At 39.1% G+C, this 17,646-nt stretch overlaps 1 pseudogene; it reads left to right on the forward strand.

The window, feature by feature from the left end:
- Positions 1-5,107: 5,107 nt before the first annotated feature.
- On the forward strand, positions 5,108-10,353 carry LOC148999107 (enoyl-[acyl-carrier-protein] reductase [NADH], chloroplastic-like; annotated as a pseudogene).
- The last annotated feature ends 7,293 nt before the right edge of the window (positions 10,354-17,646 follow it).

Below are 17,646 nucleotides of genomic sequence, written 5' to 3' on the forward strand. Positions count from 1 at the left end.
TATGTACTTGGTTTGACTAATGAAGATGCCATTTTCATTTTGTTTAATTTGTAAACCAAGAAAGAAGGTTAATTCACCCATCATGCTCATTTCAAACTCATTTCTCATGCAAGAACTAAACTCATGACATAAGGATTCATTTGTAGCACCAAATATGATATCATCCACATATATTTGAACAATAATAATATCATTTTTCTTGTATTTGACAAACAGTGTGGTGTCTACCTTACCCATTGAGAATCCCGTTTGGACTAGAAATTTACTTAGTCTTTCATACCAAGCTCGTGGAGCTTGTTTAAGTCCATAGAGGCCTTTTAAAGTTTGAAGACATGATTAGGGAAGTTGGAGTCTTCAAAGCCCGAGGGTTGTGCAACATACACTTCCTCCATAATGAATCCATTCAAGAAGGCACTTTTCACATCCATTTGATATAATGTGAAATTTTTGTCGCATGCAAATGCTAATAACATTCTTATGGATTCTAATCGGGCAACGGGTGCATAAGTCTCATCAAAATCAATTCCCTCTTGTTGATTATACCCTTGGGCAACCAACCTTGCCTTGTTTCTAACAACTTGACCATTCTCATCAAGCTTGTTTCTAAACACCCATTTGGTGCCTATGATGGTATGGTCTCTAGGTCTTTGAATGAGTTCTCAAACATCATTTCTTTCGAATTGATTCAACTCTTCTTGCATGGCCATGATCCAACAGCTATCGGTTAGGGCTTCTTTAGCATTCTTAGGTTCTATGGTTGACAAGAATGCAGCATAATTGCAAAAGTTTTGAGTTCTTGATCTAGTTTGGATCCCTTAACCAAAGTTGCCTATGACTTGTTCAAGAGGATGATCTTTCCATGGGACTACCTCTTTAGGAAATTCTTAAGAGGGGGTCCCATCATCTCTGGGATCATTTTTCGGATTTTCTAGAGATAAGTTATCAACTCTTTCTCTAATGACATGTTCAATCCTTTCATCATTTTCTTCATCAACTAGAGGTTTGTATTTTTCCTTAGGTGGAGATATATCAAATGAGACATCCATTGATTCTTCCACAACTAGGGTTCTTTTATTCAACACTCTATATGCCCTACTGTTTTGGGAATATCCCAAGAACACTCCCTCATCAACTTTTTCTTCAAATTTTCCTTTAGGGTCTCTAGTGTTCAATATAGTGCATTTACATCCAAATATTTGGAAATGATCAACCCTAGGAACTTTTTTGTTATACAATTCATATGGTGTCTTGTTTAGGAATTTCCTAATTAAGACATGATTCAAGATATAACAAGCGGTGCCCGTGGCTTCCGCCCAAAGATACTTTGGCATTGAGAATTCACTAAGCATGGTCCTAGCCATTTCCTGGAGTGACCTATTCTTTCTTTCTACTACTCCCATTCTAGGAGCCGAGAAATTATGAGGTATACCCTATTTTTCATAGAACTCTCCAAAGTGATTGTTGTTATCAAATTCCCTCCCATGGTCACTTTGAATGGTGGTTATGATGTAACCTTTTTGGTTTTGAATTCTCCTAGCAAGGATGACGAATTCTTCGAAAGCATCATCCTTATGCTTTAGAAATATGGTTCATGTATACCTCGAGTAGTCATCAACTATTACGAAGGTATAGTGTTTACCACCAAGGCTAGCTATGGGAATTGGTCCAAATAAATCCATATGTAGGAGTTCTAGCAGTCTACTAGTGGAGACTAAGTTTTTGGACTTGTGTGACACTCTAGTTTGTTTTCCCTTTTGACATGCATCACAAAAATAGTTTTTATCTGCAAGCTTCATTTTGGGAGGTTTCTAACTAGGTTCTTTGATGCAATGGTCTCAATTAGCCTCATATTGATGTGGCCTAATTTTCTATGCCAAACTATAGTTTCTTCATGTGACATAAGACAGTCAAGTTAGGAGATGATTCATTGAATACTCAAGTATAAATGTTATCTCTCCTAATACCTTTTATGATTAGATTTTCATTTGAATCTTTCACATGGCAACAAGAGACATCAAAGGTGACCTTATATCCTATACTACATAGTTGACTTACACTAAGCAAGTTATAGGACAATTTATCAACTAAATATACATTAGAGATAGAAGTACCTCCAATGTCGATTCGACCAATGCCAACAATTTTTCCTTTGCTATTATCTCCATAGGTGACGCTTCCTCCATCATATGATCGAAGCTTTGTGAAGAGCTTTGGATTTGACATCATATGCTTGGAGCACCCGCTATCAATGTACCATTCACTTCTTTGGATGTTCATCAAGCAAACCTAAAAAAAGGATAAAAAACAAGGCATTGGTCCCCATGTCTATATGGGTACAACTTGGTTAGATCTTATTGGTTCCATGTTGAACCAACTAGGTTGATATCCCTTAGGCCTTTGAAACCTTGGATCATATATGTCAACAAGTTCTTGGACTTGAGGTCTTTCTTTCCTTGGTCCATGGAAGTTTTGACTTCTTTGCCCATTCCTTCTATTTGCATTTTTATAGAAGTTTTCACTTCTTCTAGGTCTTTGAAGGTAGGCATGTAAGGCACGAATGGAGGTTAAGACATATGCTCAAAGGATGCATAGTAGGGATATGACCAGTTATGATCAAACATCATTTGATTTTGGTTTGGCCAAAATTGCTGATGTTGTTGTCTATAGGCATGTTGGTAGTTTTGAAATTTTTGCTGCCTAGGATCATAATGGTTTTGGTATCCTCCATTGCTTCTTGAATGACCTTGATGATTTGGTCTTGTTCTTTGGTCATTCATTTTACCATTTTGGTCTTTCCTTTGGGAATAGTGATTTCCTCTTCCCTTTTTCCCTTTATTGGTTTGAGGTTGGGTCTTGTTCCCACTTTGAGAGTTCCCTTGAACATTTGTGGGTTTCGGTGAGGAATTCTTGCTAAATGTCCCTTTTTCCAGCCGGACTTCCTTCCCTTTTCTAGGAGTTCAAGTTACACCATTGAATCCTAGTCCTTCTTTATCTTGTGGACTCTTTTGGGGTGTTTCTAAAAGGCTATCTAGGTTCTTTTGACCATTTGTGAATTTCACAAGGGAGTTGTTCAAGTCCACATTCTCTTGTTCTATTTTCTCAACGTGTTCTCGTAATTCAACTACGGTGTTATTTAGAGAATGTACTTCTCCTAGAAGACCATTTAGGTCCTCTTTCGCACTTGTGGATTTCAGAATGGTTTTGTTTAGGTCACTGTTTTCTTTTTCTATCTTCTTAATGTACTCTCGTAAGTCACTTACGGTGTCATTTAGAGATAGTACTTCTCCCTCTAAGGCTTTGTTTTTCTTTTCAGTTTTCTTGCTGAAATTATATAAAGTTTCAAAACCACTACCTAGGTCTTCTTCATCAATATTATATATATCATTTTCATCATGAATAGAATCAAGATTATCGTACATGGAATTTACCTCATGATCTTGTTCTTCGTGTGACTTAGCCATCAATGCTAAGTTAATCTTTTCTTTGTCGGACTCTCCACTTTCTTCTTCATCATCGCTTGTGGTGTAGATAACTTCGGCTTTGTACGCCTTCTTTTTCCCTTTGGTGGGGCACTCGTTCTTGAAGTGTCCCGGTTTCCTACACTCAAAGCAAATGACATCTTGACTGTTAGTAGGTGGGGTTTTACCTTTTGATAGAATTTACCTTTGAATTCTTTTGACCCTTGTCCTTTGGATGGAAATCTCCCTTTCCTTCATTTGAGAAAATTTCTGAACTTCCTTGTGATAAGTGTAATATCACTGTCGGAGTCACTTTCTTCTTCTTTGCTTTCATCATCCTTCTCGATGGAGCTTTTAAGAGCAATGGACTTCTTATTTGGCTCTTTTGAATGACTTTCTTCATACCTCTTGTCTTCCTCCATCTCAGCCTCATGAGCAAGTAGAGATCCCATGAGCTCATCAAGTGTAATGTGTTTCAAATTTCCTACTTCTTGAATTGCTATTTTCTTGAGTCTCCAAGATGGTGGAAGAGCTCGTAGGATTCTTCTTGTCACATCCTCATTTGCAAATTCCTTCCCAAGACTATGCAACTTATTTATGATGTTAGAAAACCTAGTGAACAAAGAGGTTATATCCTCATTATCTAGCATTTTGAAGTTTTCATATTGTAACATATAAACATCCAAATTTATCTTCTTTATTTGGTTTGTTCCTTCATAGGTGACTATTAGTTTGTCATAGACTACTTTTGCATTCTTGCAAGTACCACACCTATTGTATACTTTCTCACGCAAGGCACATTGTAGGAATATTTTAGCCTTGTGGTTTGCTTGGGATTTGACTTTGTCAATTCCATCACATTCGGTCCTTGGTTTGGGGATTTTATAACTACTTTATCAAGTTTGGTAATCTCATTGGGTCCATATATAATTATGTCCCAAACATCTAAATCAATAGCACATACAAAGTCCTCAAACCTATTTTTCCAGTAAGCAAACCCTTCTCCATCAAAATATGAAGGCCTTGAGGTATTTAGACCTTCGGGTCTTGAAGATGATTGGTTGGATGATGATGCCATGATCTTTTATTCTTTTAGAGATTGATTCTAATCTCAATTTGAGCTCCCGCTCTAATACAAATTGTTGGTGCAACCTAGAGGGGGTGATTAGGTTGTACCTCGTGGATTATGCCAAATTCTCGGTTTGATTGAAATTTCAAGGTAAATTAACAATTTGAATGAAATTCTGTAAAGACAAGCAATCACAACACAAGAGTTTATAGTGGTTCGACTTTGCAAGTCTACATCCACTCCTCTCTTAGCCTCAAGAGAGTATTCCACTATTTGAATCTCTTTCAATATGATGGGTAGAGAGTCAAACCCTTACAATCTTTGTTATGGGGCAAGAGTACCCTTTACAATCTTTGTTATGGGCAAGAGCACCCAAGCAATCTTTGTTCACGGGCAAGAGTACCCAATAACATATTCTAATCAACCTAGACTAGAATTCAAAACAACCAATTCAAATTATAAGAAGTGTTGGATATTACCTAATAAGGAGAGTGACACTTTACCCCTTGTGTGAATGTGGTGCAATGAATGAATGCTTCAAGAATAGCAATGCACCAAGGTAAGGCTCCAATGACCTTTAATGACTCCAAGCTTGGCTTCAATGAGCTTACTTAGCAACTTTGGAATGACCCTCAAAGTTGAATGGAGTGGGAGTGCTTGTGATGGTGCTAAGACACTCAATGTTGGTTCATTCACTTGTGAGTGAGTATATGACTTGTTGTGGGAGGAGAAAGTCTCAAATGGGGGTGGTTGAGCTTTTATAGACCTCAAATCAATGCCCTCCCCATTTCTCCAACGGATATAAAATTTCAGTGAAATTTTACTCCAGACGGTCAACCGTCTCAAAAACTAACTGTTGAAAAATAGCCGTTACACTTAAGTTAGGGCCAGACGGCCAGTCGTCTGCCCAAACGGTCGTCCGTCTGACCTTCTGTTTCTGATTTTATTGTAAACACAAACCAGACAGTCGTCCGTCTGCTAAGACAGTTGACCGTCTAAGCCCTATTCTGTTGAACAGGTTTGGGGCTGGGACATGGCTTGGGTTTTTAGACTTTTTGGTCAACCCTAAGCATTGTACACCTAACTAACATGTCCTAGGTCACTCTAGTAATATGAATTACATACAATTTATGCATTTACATGAATGTATATGCGAGTGTCCTAAGCCTTATTTCAGCCTAAGTCTTGATCTTCGACTTGATCTTTGACTTGATCTTCGGCTTGAACTTTTGCAACGGTTGTCATACTCATCTTGATTTTGGTTCTTTGTTTAAGATGGTTTGAGTTGGTCTTGAGCTTGACTCTTCGGTAATTCTTTGATTTGGTCATTTTGCATCGAGATTCACTATAGTGATGAGCTTGACAAAACATGACTACATGGAATCATTAGTAGAGTGTTTGTCATCATCAAAACTTATTGGAGGCCGATGTGGCAAATGCTGACACGGCATTTCCCAACAACTACAAATAAGGTAACTAACTTAACTACATCGATTTCAATACCTTCAAATAAACATATATCTCTCATCATTTACATACATACTCACTTACCTCAAAACTTTATTGCAGAAAATGGAGGACATACAACCTGAATCCTATGAATGAACAAAGATAAATTACAATCATTTGTAAATATATTTTCTAATTTGTCTAATTTATAAAGATACAATCAAATCTTTTTTATTGTTTAATTTGTTTAAAATCTAAAGGTAAGAGAGCAATTTTACCTGGAATAGCTGATGACAATGGATATGGTTGGGAATTTGCAAAATCTCTCCCTGCAGCAGGTGCTGAAATCTTTGTTGGTACATGGGTACCTTTATGTTAAATAACCCTCCTTCCATAGTTGTTATGCATTTCCCGAGGTTTTTTAGCCCTTTGCAAATTTTTTACCTCCTGCAAGGTTCCCTATCCTTATGCAGGCACAAAACATTTTCGAGATCAGTCTAAGACATCGGAAGTTTGATGAATCACGCAAGTAAGATTCTCTACTTAACCTTTATCATTCAACATTCACCCTTAAAATGTTTGATATATATCATCATTGCCTCTTGTGTTACAAAATTTGACATTTCAGATTACCAGATGGTTCTCTGATGGAGATTAAGAAAGTTTACCCATTGGATGCGGTTTTTGATAGCACTAAAGATGTTCCTTAAAACGTAAATATGATGACTGATTTTATACTTACAATGCTAAATATTTGAAATGAATTTTTTTGGTGTTTTAAGGTGGTGTCATGTGTTATTTTGCAAGTAAAAGCAAATAAGCGATACTCAGGATCTTCTAAATGGACTGTACAGGTAAGTTACCTCATTTTCCTTCTAATGCAGAGCAAAACTTATGGCAGACATTTGAGAACCATTCATTTGCTACCTACAAGAGTCTTGTGTTATCTCCTTAATAAAAGTCTTATTTGTTCCACAACTTTATGCTTATTGATGTCTGCTCAACAGTCTATTCGTCTAAAAAGAGAGCAGTTTCCAATTCGGCTAAGCTTTGCAATGACGATTAACAAGTCACAGGGTCAAATAATACCAAAAGTCGGTATCTATCTTCTAGAACCAGTATTCTCACATGGACAATTATACGTTGCATTATCAAGTGGAATCTCAATGTCAACTACAAAAGTATGGATCAAAAATACTAAGAAACCAACCAAAATTCAAGAATACACAAAGAAAGTGGTCTAAGAATTTCTCATTCAAAGGTAATACAAACACTTCAATTTACATACAGTACTACAAATATACTTAAATTTACTCATGCCATTCATAAAAATATTCTTTAAATGATAACAAACCAATCAACATCGGCTAATTGAAAAGAAGAAACATAATGCTACAAATAAGGTAACTAACTTAAATACATCGATTTCACTACCTTCAAATAAACATATATCTCTCATCGTTTACATACATACTCACTTACATCAAAACTTCATTGCAGAAAATGGAGGACACACAACGTGAATCCTGTGAATGAACAAAGATAAATTACAATCATTTGTAAATATATTTTCTAATTTGTCTAATTTATAAAGATACAATCAAATCTTTTTTATTGTCTAATTTGTTTAAAATCTAAAGGTAAGAGAGAATTTTTACCTAGAATAGCTGATGACAATGGATATGGTTGGGAATTTGCAAAATCTCTTCTTGCAGTAGGTGACGAAATCTTTGTTGGTACATGGGTACCTTTATGTTAAATAACCCTCCTTCCATAGTTGTTGTTATGCATTTCCTGAGGTTTTTTAGCCCTTTGCAAATTTTTTACCCCCTGCAAGGTTCCTTATCCTTATGCAGGCACAGAACATTTTCGAGATCAGTCTAAGACATCGGAAGTTTGATGAATCACGCTAGTAAGATTCTCTACTTAACATTTATCATTCAACATTCACCCTTAAAATGTTTGATATATATCATCATTGCCTCATGTGTTATAGAATTTGACATTTCAAATCACCAGATGGTTCTCTGATGGAGATTAAGAAAGTTTACCCATTGGATGCGGTTTTTGATAGCACTAAAGATGTTCCTTAAAACGTAAATATGATGATTGATTTTATACTTACAATGCTAAATATTTGAAATGAATTTTTTTGGTGTTTTAAGGTGGTGTCATGTGTTATTGTGCAAGTAAAAGCAAATAAGAGGGATACTCAGGATCTTCTAAATGGACTGTACAGGTAAGTTACCTCATTTTCCTTCTAATGCAGAGCAAAACTTATGGCAGACATTTGAGAACCATTCATTTGCTACCTACCAGAGTCTTGTGTTATCTCCTTAATAAAAGTCTTATCTGTTCCACAACTTTGTGCTTATTAATGTAAGCTCAACAGTCTATTCGTCTATGTGTATTGACTTATATTAATCAGCTCTAGATGGAAAACAATATGAATTTATCCATTGAAAAGCATAGAAAGTTTCTGTTCAAAAGCATGTTATGCTAATACAAGGACCGCATTTCAGAAAGAGGGATTTGTAGAAATCATGACTAGTACGAATCGTTTGCAACACGTTGTCATCCTGCTTTCAATTCTTTAGACCCATCCTACTGCTCATAGACTACATTTCTCTCAAACCAAACTGCAGAAACTCAGGTGCCTTACAAACACAAAATATATCATACTTGCCACGCACGAAATAGTTTCAATCTTGACTAGCCTTTACTGCATGTGATATCTTTTACTAGCTCTATGTGTCATGATGAGCTTTGTTGTCTACATAGTTAAAATCATAGTTCCCCTGTATAAAACACTTTTAATCTTTACTATAACAAATTCATCTCATAGTCATTACAAAAATTTCACAGGAACTTGTCGACTCACTGAGACAGGATTTTGGTAGTATTGACATCCTTATGCACTCACTTGTGAATGAACCTAAGGTACTCCTCCTCATTTATGTTGTATTTCTATTTCACAATCAAAGTTTGGTATCTAAGGAGTGAACATCTTTTGTGTAGCTGAGTAAACCCCTGCTGGAGACCTCCAGGAAAGGATATCTTGTTGCTATCTTTGCATCGACTTACTCATTTGTTTCTTTGCTCATCCACCCACTCCTCTCTCTCTCTCTCTCTCTCTCTCTCTCTCTCTCTCTCTCTCTCTATCTATCTATCTCTTTGTCACAGCCACACAGATACACCCTCTCTATGGTTCCTTTCGTATCAAGTACTATTTTGCAATAGTAAATTTTTATGCTATAACTCATTATTTTGTGCAACTATCCAGGTGCTGCCTCAATTTCTCTCACATACATTGCTTCTGAAAGGATCATTCCTAGGTATGTTATCAGGCATTATTTACTTGTCTTCATGTCTTTTTATGTGGAAGAGTCCTCTTAGCGTTAGATGTTTTATGATCCAAATAATATTGTGTATAGGTATGTTGCAGGCATGAGTTCAACAAAAGCTGCACTGGAGAGTGATACTAAGGTAAGTTTCTGGCTTCTCACTGACCAGATGATTGCATCAATTTACGGCTGCTACATACGGGTTGCTGATATATTTTGACTTCATACAGGTGCTTGCTTTTCTAGGTCGAAGAAAACAAAAAAAAATAGACTCAATACTATTACTGCTATGGAATACAATAATCCCAAATCAGAAATATCCTATGTTCTTTCCCTTGTGCTTTGACATTGTACTTTCTCAGGGACTTAGAGTATTTCAGGCTGTTCGTTGTCACTAACTACCATCGAACAACTTTTACCCCTTGCCTAACTACCATCCTTCTTACAATCACTCAATTATACAATAGAAGGCTCTTTACTGCATGCTTAAATACCATGATGGTTCATTCACAGGTAAAGCAATTGTATACTATACTTGTGAATTCAATACTTGCTTCTGCCCACCCCCCACACTTAGGAAAGAGAAAAAAGGTCATAGCATTTAATCTTCGTTTGTGCTTTGCTCCTAAAGGTCCAGTATAGGTTTAATGAACAATTTATCGTATGTGTGATTTGTTTCTTTCGCCTTGTTATATCACTGCCATTAGGTACACTTGGAAGGGTTTCATTGACAAGATGATTGAATATTCATATGCCAATGCTCCCGTATAGAACAAACTCTTTGCAAGTGAGAATTTTACCATCCCCTCTGAAATTTTATTTATGTTTGCTCACTTACACTCTCTAAATGGTTTGTTAAATAAATTCCGGGCAGATGAAGTTGGGAACACTGCTGCTTCATTGTACCACCATCTCATCGACCATCACTGGTGAAGTTGTGTACATCAACAACGGTTTCAATGCAATGGGAGTACAGATTGATAGTCCAATATTTGGTGATATAGGACAAAAAACGCATATCAAATCGATTTAACAACCATAAAGAAAAGATTTACCAGAATGACCAGTCTCAGAAGTAAAACCCCATGTGCATTTGTACGTGCATCCTTACTAGTGAATGATGCATGTAATATGTTAATGACTAAAATGGTCATTCTACATCCCCGGTCTGAACCGGCGGTTGACCGATCCGACCAGGTTCGCAACCTAACAGGGTCCGACCAGGAGGTTCATGGTAGGACCGACCACACTAATAAATCCATCCGAATAGCAGTATGAGATGGCCTCATGAAGGTAGACTCCTACCACCCAACAACTGGAGAAGAGAGTTAGTTAGGTAAAAGGACTCTTCTAAAGAGTTACTCTCCTACAATAACTCAAAGCAAGGTTATTCCGAATATAACTCTATCACCATACACTATATAAAGACCTCTGGTAAACACTAGAGGGCAGGTAATCATACTTCTTGTGATCAATTACTTGAATTCTCTATTGAGTAATTGAGATCAGATTATTGGTACTGACTTGTTCGTCGGAGACGTACCTCGACCCTCCAAGGTCAAGCTCGTATCTTGCAGGTTCTTGACAGGGAAGGACGAGCGAGATTCCGTATCAACAATTGGCGCCGTCTGTGGGAATTGCATCAAAAAGTCATGGTGCGATCGAAAGTGAAGGCTGTAAATCAGAAGGAGGTGGAGGATGATGCTTCGAAGGGAATTCCTCAACCTGAAAAATCGGTAATTCCCGACCAGGTGGAAATTAATTCCGACCAGGTGGAGATAAATACCGATCAAGGGAAGAAAAACCCTGAGCACCCGAATCATGGAGCATTATCAAATCAAGTTGAGACACTCCAGAAGGAACAAACAAAGCTTCGGGAGGAATTATCCTCCATGAATGAACTACTCAGGATGGCCGTGGGTCATATAATTGCCCCTAATGCAGATCCTAAAAATACTCAAAAAATATTTGAGGGAAGCAAGAATAACCACTCGGTCCATCCTGATCGAACGCCTCGACCATCTCTAGAAGACGGACAGAAGTCAAAAGAGAAGGTAGGCGAAAAATCCCGGGCATCTGAGAAAGAAATTCCAAATAAAGATCCTCTGTTCAATGAAGATCATGACCGTGGAAGTAGCAACGATCCTCTCAAAGAACCAAAAAACAAGAGAGTTGAGTCCGGACCGAGCAAGCGGGAAGATCGTTTGAGCAAACAAATCAAAGAGTTAGACGAGAAGGTAAACAAGTTAAACGATCCAAAGAAAGAAGAGCTATATGCTTTTCTAAAAGAGGATCCTTTCATCCAAGCTATCTCTGAGGCGGAAATACCAAAGAGTTTCAAATGCCCAACTTTCATACTGTTTGATGGATCGCAATGTCCAAAACATCACATCACTCGCTACAGATCGACCATGTCAATTTATAAGCATAATGAGGCAGCCATGTGCCAAAGTTTTGCAGCCTCTTTAACTGGTTCCGCATTGGACTGGTTCCCGGCACTGCCAAGCGGTTCGATTATGAGTTTCGATCAACTAGGACGAGTGTTTGTGCTGCGCTTCCAAGGAGGAGTCGGGTTGAAAAAAAGAGAAGATACTTTGTTTGCTATAAAACAAGGTAGAACGGAATCTATCCGAAGTTTCCTTCAAAGATTCAATAATCTTACCATTCAAATTGAAAGCATGGATGAGAAAATTGCCTTTCATGCGTTATACCAAGGAATTACTCATGAAGGATTGCTAGAGCGACTGCTCCAAGATATGCCAAAAACATATGCAGAACTGAACGAAAGATGTCACAAACAAGCAGAGATTTCGGAAACCATAGAATCTCGAAAAAGAGAACCAAGGGCCGAAAGAAGAAGCAGTCGAGAAAGGGCTCAATCGACCAGGATGTTAGGGATAAGCTCGACCAAGAAAGCTCGAGCAGAATCCCCAAAAAAGCAAGAGATTAGTAATCTCCCACCACTGAATACAAGAATATCCGAAATCTTGATGCAAATCAAAAATCAAGGACATATGAAGTGGCCGGATAAAATCCGAGCACCGCCAGGAAAACGTGATAAACGAAAGTATTGTGAATATCACAAAGATCACGGCCATTGGACGGACGATTGCAAAAATCTAAAGACGGAGATAGAAAACTTAATCTCCCGAGGACACTTAAAGAAGTATATCCAATCTAAAGAAGATGGCCGACCACAGGACAACCCTATCCCGAAGAGAGAAAGGTCGAGCCACAGAGAAGAAAGAAGAAGTCCGGCCAAACGCCGACCTGAGGCGGATGAAAAACAAAGAAAAAGATCTCTAGTCTATACTGTATTTGGTGGTCCGACAGAAGAATCAAATCGACAAGCGAAAAGAAAAGTACGATATATTGGGAATACTGAAACCCATAAAAATATATCTACTGAGCCAATAATTTTCTCTTCCGAGGATCTACGGGATATCACAATCCCTCATGATGATGCCTTGGTAGTCAAAATCCTCCTGGAAGGAACTGAAATTCATAGAGTGCTGGTAGACACTGGATCGTCAACAGACATATTATCTTTAGATGCGTTCAAAAAGATGAAGCTAAAAGAAAACATGCTCGTCCCATGCGAAACCCAGCTTTATGGTTTCACGGGATCATCAACCCGAGCAGAAGGAACGATCCGATTAGAGCTACGGATTGGAGAGCACCCACGAGATAGAATCATACAGACTAATTTTATGGTCGTACGAGATTTATCAGCATACAATGCAATCATAGGACGACCAACCCTTTGTGCACTTGAAGCAGTGGTCTCCTCGCTACACGTGAAGATGAAATTCCCGACCACTGAGGGAATTGGAGAATGTGTAGCCGACCAGAAAAGTAGCCGGCAAAGTTACAACGACTACATGCGGAAAAAGAAACGGACGAAGTCGACCATGACCATTGAAGTTAGAGACGACCGCGATGAAGAAACCTTGCAAAGAGCTGAACCAGTGGAAAAACTAGAAAGAATCCACTTCAATCCCGACCAGAATGAGCAAGGTACCATGATCGGTTCCGAGCAAGAAGCAAAATTCAAATCAGAGCTCACTGAGTTTCTAAAAAAGAATTATGATGTTTTCGCTTGGTCGGCTGAAGATATGCAAGGGATCGACAGGGAGGTGGCTGAGCATAAACTCTGTATTGATCCACAGGCAATTCCGGTTGTTCAGAAAAGAAGAAACTTCGCCATTGAAAAACATGAAGCCATTCGAACTGAAGTGCAAAAGCTAAAACAATCTGGCTTTATAAAACGCACAGACCACCCGCAATGGCTAGCTAATGTGGTAATGGTCAAAAAAGCAAACGGGAAATGGCGGATGTGTACTGATTACACAGATCTCAACAAAGCCTGCCCAAAGGACCACTATCCACTACCAAGAATCGACCTTCTTATAGATGCAACGGCAGGACACGAAATGCTCAGTTTCATGGATGCATATTCAGGATACAATCAAATCCTTATGCATCCTGATGACGAAAAGCATACGGCATTCATGACTGATAGGGACAGCTATTACTATAAAGTAATGCCTTTCGGTCTAAAAAATGCGGGAGCAACATACCAAAGAGCGGTAAATAAAATTTTCAAACATCAAATTGGTCGGAATATGGAAGTGTATGTGGACGACATGCTGGTGAAAAGCATCTCAAAAGAAAATCATCTGACTGACCTGGCAGAAGTATTCAAAGTACTCCGGAAATACAAGATGAAGCTCAATCCTGAAAAGTGTGCTTTCGGGGTATCTTCGGGCAAATTCCTCGGGTTCATGGTATCCCAAAGAGGAATCGAAGCCAATCCTGAGAAAATCAGGGCAATTTTGGATATGAAAGCACCCAAAACCATCAGAGAGGTCCAATGCCTAACTGGTCGGGTGGCAGCACTGAATAGATTTATTTCTAGATCAGGGGAGAAATGCCTGCCATTTTTCAAAATTTTAAAGCAGGTAGCAGGTCAAAAAGGAAACATCTGGAATGATGAATGCCAGGGAGCATTTGAGGATCTAAAAGACAAACTATCTAGACCACCCTTGCTTGTAATGCCGACCAGAAAGAAGGAGCTACAACTATATTTAGCCGCTTCGTCGGTAGCGGTTAGTGCAGTTCTCGTGCAAGAAGAGGATAACATACAACAACCTGTCTACTATGTCAGTCATGTCCTGAATGATGCCGAGACTCGCTACCCAGAAGTAGACAAACAGGCCCTGGCATTGGTTATAGCGGCCAGAAAACTCCGTCCATATTTCCAATCTCATCCCATTACAGTGATGACGAATTTACCACTCAAAAAAATTCTTCACCGACCAGACCTGGCCGGAAGGATGGTGACATGGGCCGTGGAATTGAGCGAACATCAAATAGAATTCAAACCCCGACCAAGCATCAAAGCTCAATCCCTGGCAGACTTCATTGTTGAAAAACAAGAAACAAGTCAAGAGGAGGACGAGCAAGGGGTAGAATCAATCAAAAGATGGACTCTGTTCGTGGACGGATCGAGCAACTCGCAAGGGAGTGGAGCAGGCCTATTAATGAAGAGCCCTGGGGGATTTGAAATAAAATATGCCCTTCGCTTCAAGTTCAAAGCATCCAACAATGAGGCTGAATATGAAGCTATGTTAGCAGGACTCAGGATGGCCAAAGCTCTAAGCATTCAACATCTGGAGATCAAAAGTGATTCACAGCTGATTGTAAATCAGGTGAAGGGAGTTTATGGAGCCAAAGAAAGAAGAATGGAGAAATACCTGAACCTGGTCAACAACTACAAACAGTACTTTAAAGAGCTAGAAATAACTCAAGTACCAAGGGTTGAAAACGACCAGGCTGATTCATTATCCCGCTTGGCTACGGAAGGAATGAATGTCCAAGCACCAGTGATCTACCTTGAAGAACTGGATAGCCCTAGCATAAACAAGGTCGACCATATGCAAATTTCAACCGACCTGGGGTGGATGGAGCCGATCATACATTATCTTGACAACGACCAGCTCCCAGAAGACCAAAAAATCGCTCGGGCAATAAGACAACGAGCAGCCAGGTTCACCATCAGGGACGGACTATTATACAAAAGATCATTCACTCGACCACTTCTAAGATGTTTGGGACCAGTAGAAGCTACAAATGTGTTAAGAGAAGTTCATGAAGGAACCTGCGGATCTCACGTAGGATCCCGAACACTCTCTAATACAATTATACGCCAAGGATTCTATTGGCCGACCTTAGAAGCAGATGCCAAAGACTTCGTCAAGAAGTGTGACAAGTGCCAAGCACATGCAAAGATCTCCCATATCCCCGCAGTCCCTTTAACATCAACTCTATCCCCAATACCTTTTGCAAGATGGGGAATAGACCTGGTAGGGAAATTACCTAAAGCATCAGGAGGAAGAGAATACTTGGTAGTAGCAATAGACTACTTTACAAAGTGGGTAGAAGCTGAACCCCTTGCAACTATCGTCACGAGCTGAGGAGATGAAGCGTTTTGTCAAGCATAATATATCATACAGATATGGAGTTCCAAAAATATTAGTAACCGACCATGGAAAGCAGTTCGAGAATGCAGCATTCTCAACATTCTGCAAAGAACAAGGGATCGAGCATAGATTTTCTTCAGTAGCTTATCCCCAAAGTAACGGCCAGGTCGAAGTTACTAATAGAACCATGCTCGACGGACTCAAGAAAAGGCTCGACCAGCTGAAAGGGAGATGGGTAGATGAACTACCTAGTGTACTGTGGTCGTACCGAACAACTCCCAGGACGACCACAGGAGAATCTCCATTCCGACTAGCGTATGGAGCAGAAGCCAGAGTCCCAGTAGAAATCCAAATTGGATCACTTCGAGAAATAGAATTCGAAGAAGAAGCAAACATCGAAGGAATGCGAACCAATCTGGATCTGATTGACGAAGTAAGGGACAAAGCCCAGTTCCGTCTTGAAGAATATCAAAGAAGAATAGCGACATATTATAATGCAAAGGTTCGAAATGAACAATACTTGCCAGGCGAACTGGTACTTCGCCGAACAGATGCTTCAGATCCGACCAATCAAGGGAAGTTATCCCCAAATTGGGAAGGACCATACATAGTTATACGACAAGTCGCCCCCGGAGCATATCATTTACAAGATCCGGAGACGAGCGACAGGATCCCTCGATCATGGAATTCGAACAATCTCAGGAAATACTCAATAAGAATAGCATCTGAGAAAGTCGTAAACACGACAAATTTTGAGCGTTTCATTCCAGTTTTGCCATTTATTTCAGTATGTAGACAACATGGGAGATTCATAATCCCAAGAAGTCATATTAGTTTTTATATATAAATAAAGACATTCGTACAAATTATTACTCAACTTCAACATGACACTCAAGGAAAAGACCTGAAATTCTCAGGCAGAAAAGACTTGAAATTCTCAGAGGGAAAAACGAAATTCTCGGGCAAAAGCAATCTCAGTAAAAGACCTGAAATTCTCAAAGTAAAAGACTGAAATTCTCGCGAGAACAGAAAAGCTTGATTCTCGAGCAAAAGACCTGAAATTCTCGAAAGGAAAAGACTCTGAAACTCTCGTGCAAGAGCCAAAAGACCTGAAACTCTCAGGCAAAAAAGACCGGAGATTCCTAGGAAGGCCCTACGAATCTTAAGGCATAAAAGACCTACACTCGATAGGCAATAAAGACCTAAAATTTCTTAGGCATAAAAACTCCAGAATCATACCAAGTTAACATGCCCGGGAGGAAGGGGTTATGGACGAGCAGCATTGTTGACGAATTTGAACGACTACTTAGTTCTTGACCGAACAAAACCTTACTATACCGAACAGCATGGCTTGAGATGATACAAAAGTAAACCTTTGTCTACCGAACAAGGGTATTAAACCGACCAAGTAAACTTGATATAAAGGGGGAAATATGCCAAACAAGGTTATCTTACCGAACACGTATACTTGTGCAAAAAGAGGATATTTCCATAAATAAATAAAAGTTTACATTGGCAAAACAACCTATCTATTACAAGTTCATCATTGTTCAAAAAGTTGTTCCTAAACAACAAACAATAAATTGCCCAAAGAAAAAAGGAAGGCTATTCGGCAATTTCATCATCGGTTGGATTGGTGGTCGGCAAGAGGTCGACTGGATCAGTAGTCGTTGAGGGACCGGCTTCATCTCCCTCCTCAGGGGCCGGTTCCCAGTCGGAGTCTAGAAAATCCTGCACGCCCACCCTCTTCGGCATAGGGAAAGCATCCTTACCAACTGCCCAAGATGGTCGAGGAAGCTTAAGCTCGTCAAAGATACTTGGATCGACATATTTTTGTAACAATC

The sequence above is a fragment of the Hakea prostrata genome, unplaced genomic scaffold (assembly GCF_041222555.1).
Source record: "Hakea prostrata isolate BN-2017 unplaced genomic scaffold, UWA_Hpros_2 contig_42, whole genome shotgun sequence".
NCBI classification, from domain to species: Eukaryota; Viridiplantae; Streptophyta; class Magnoliopsida; order Proteales; family Proteaceae; genus Hakea; species Hakea prostrata.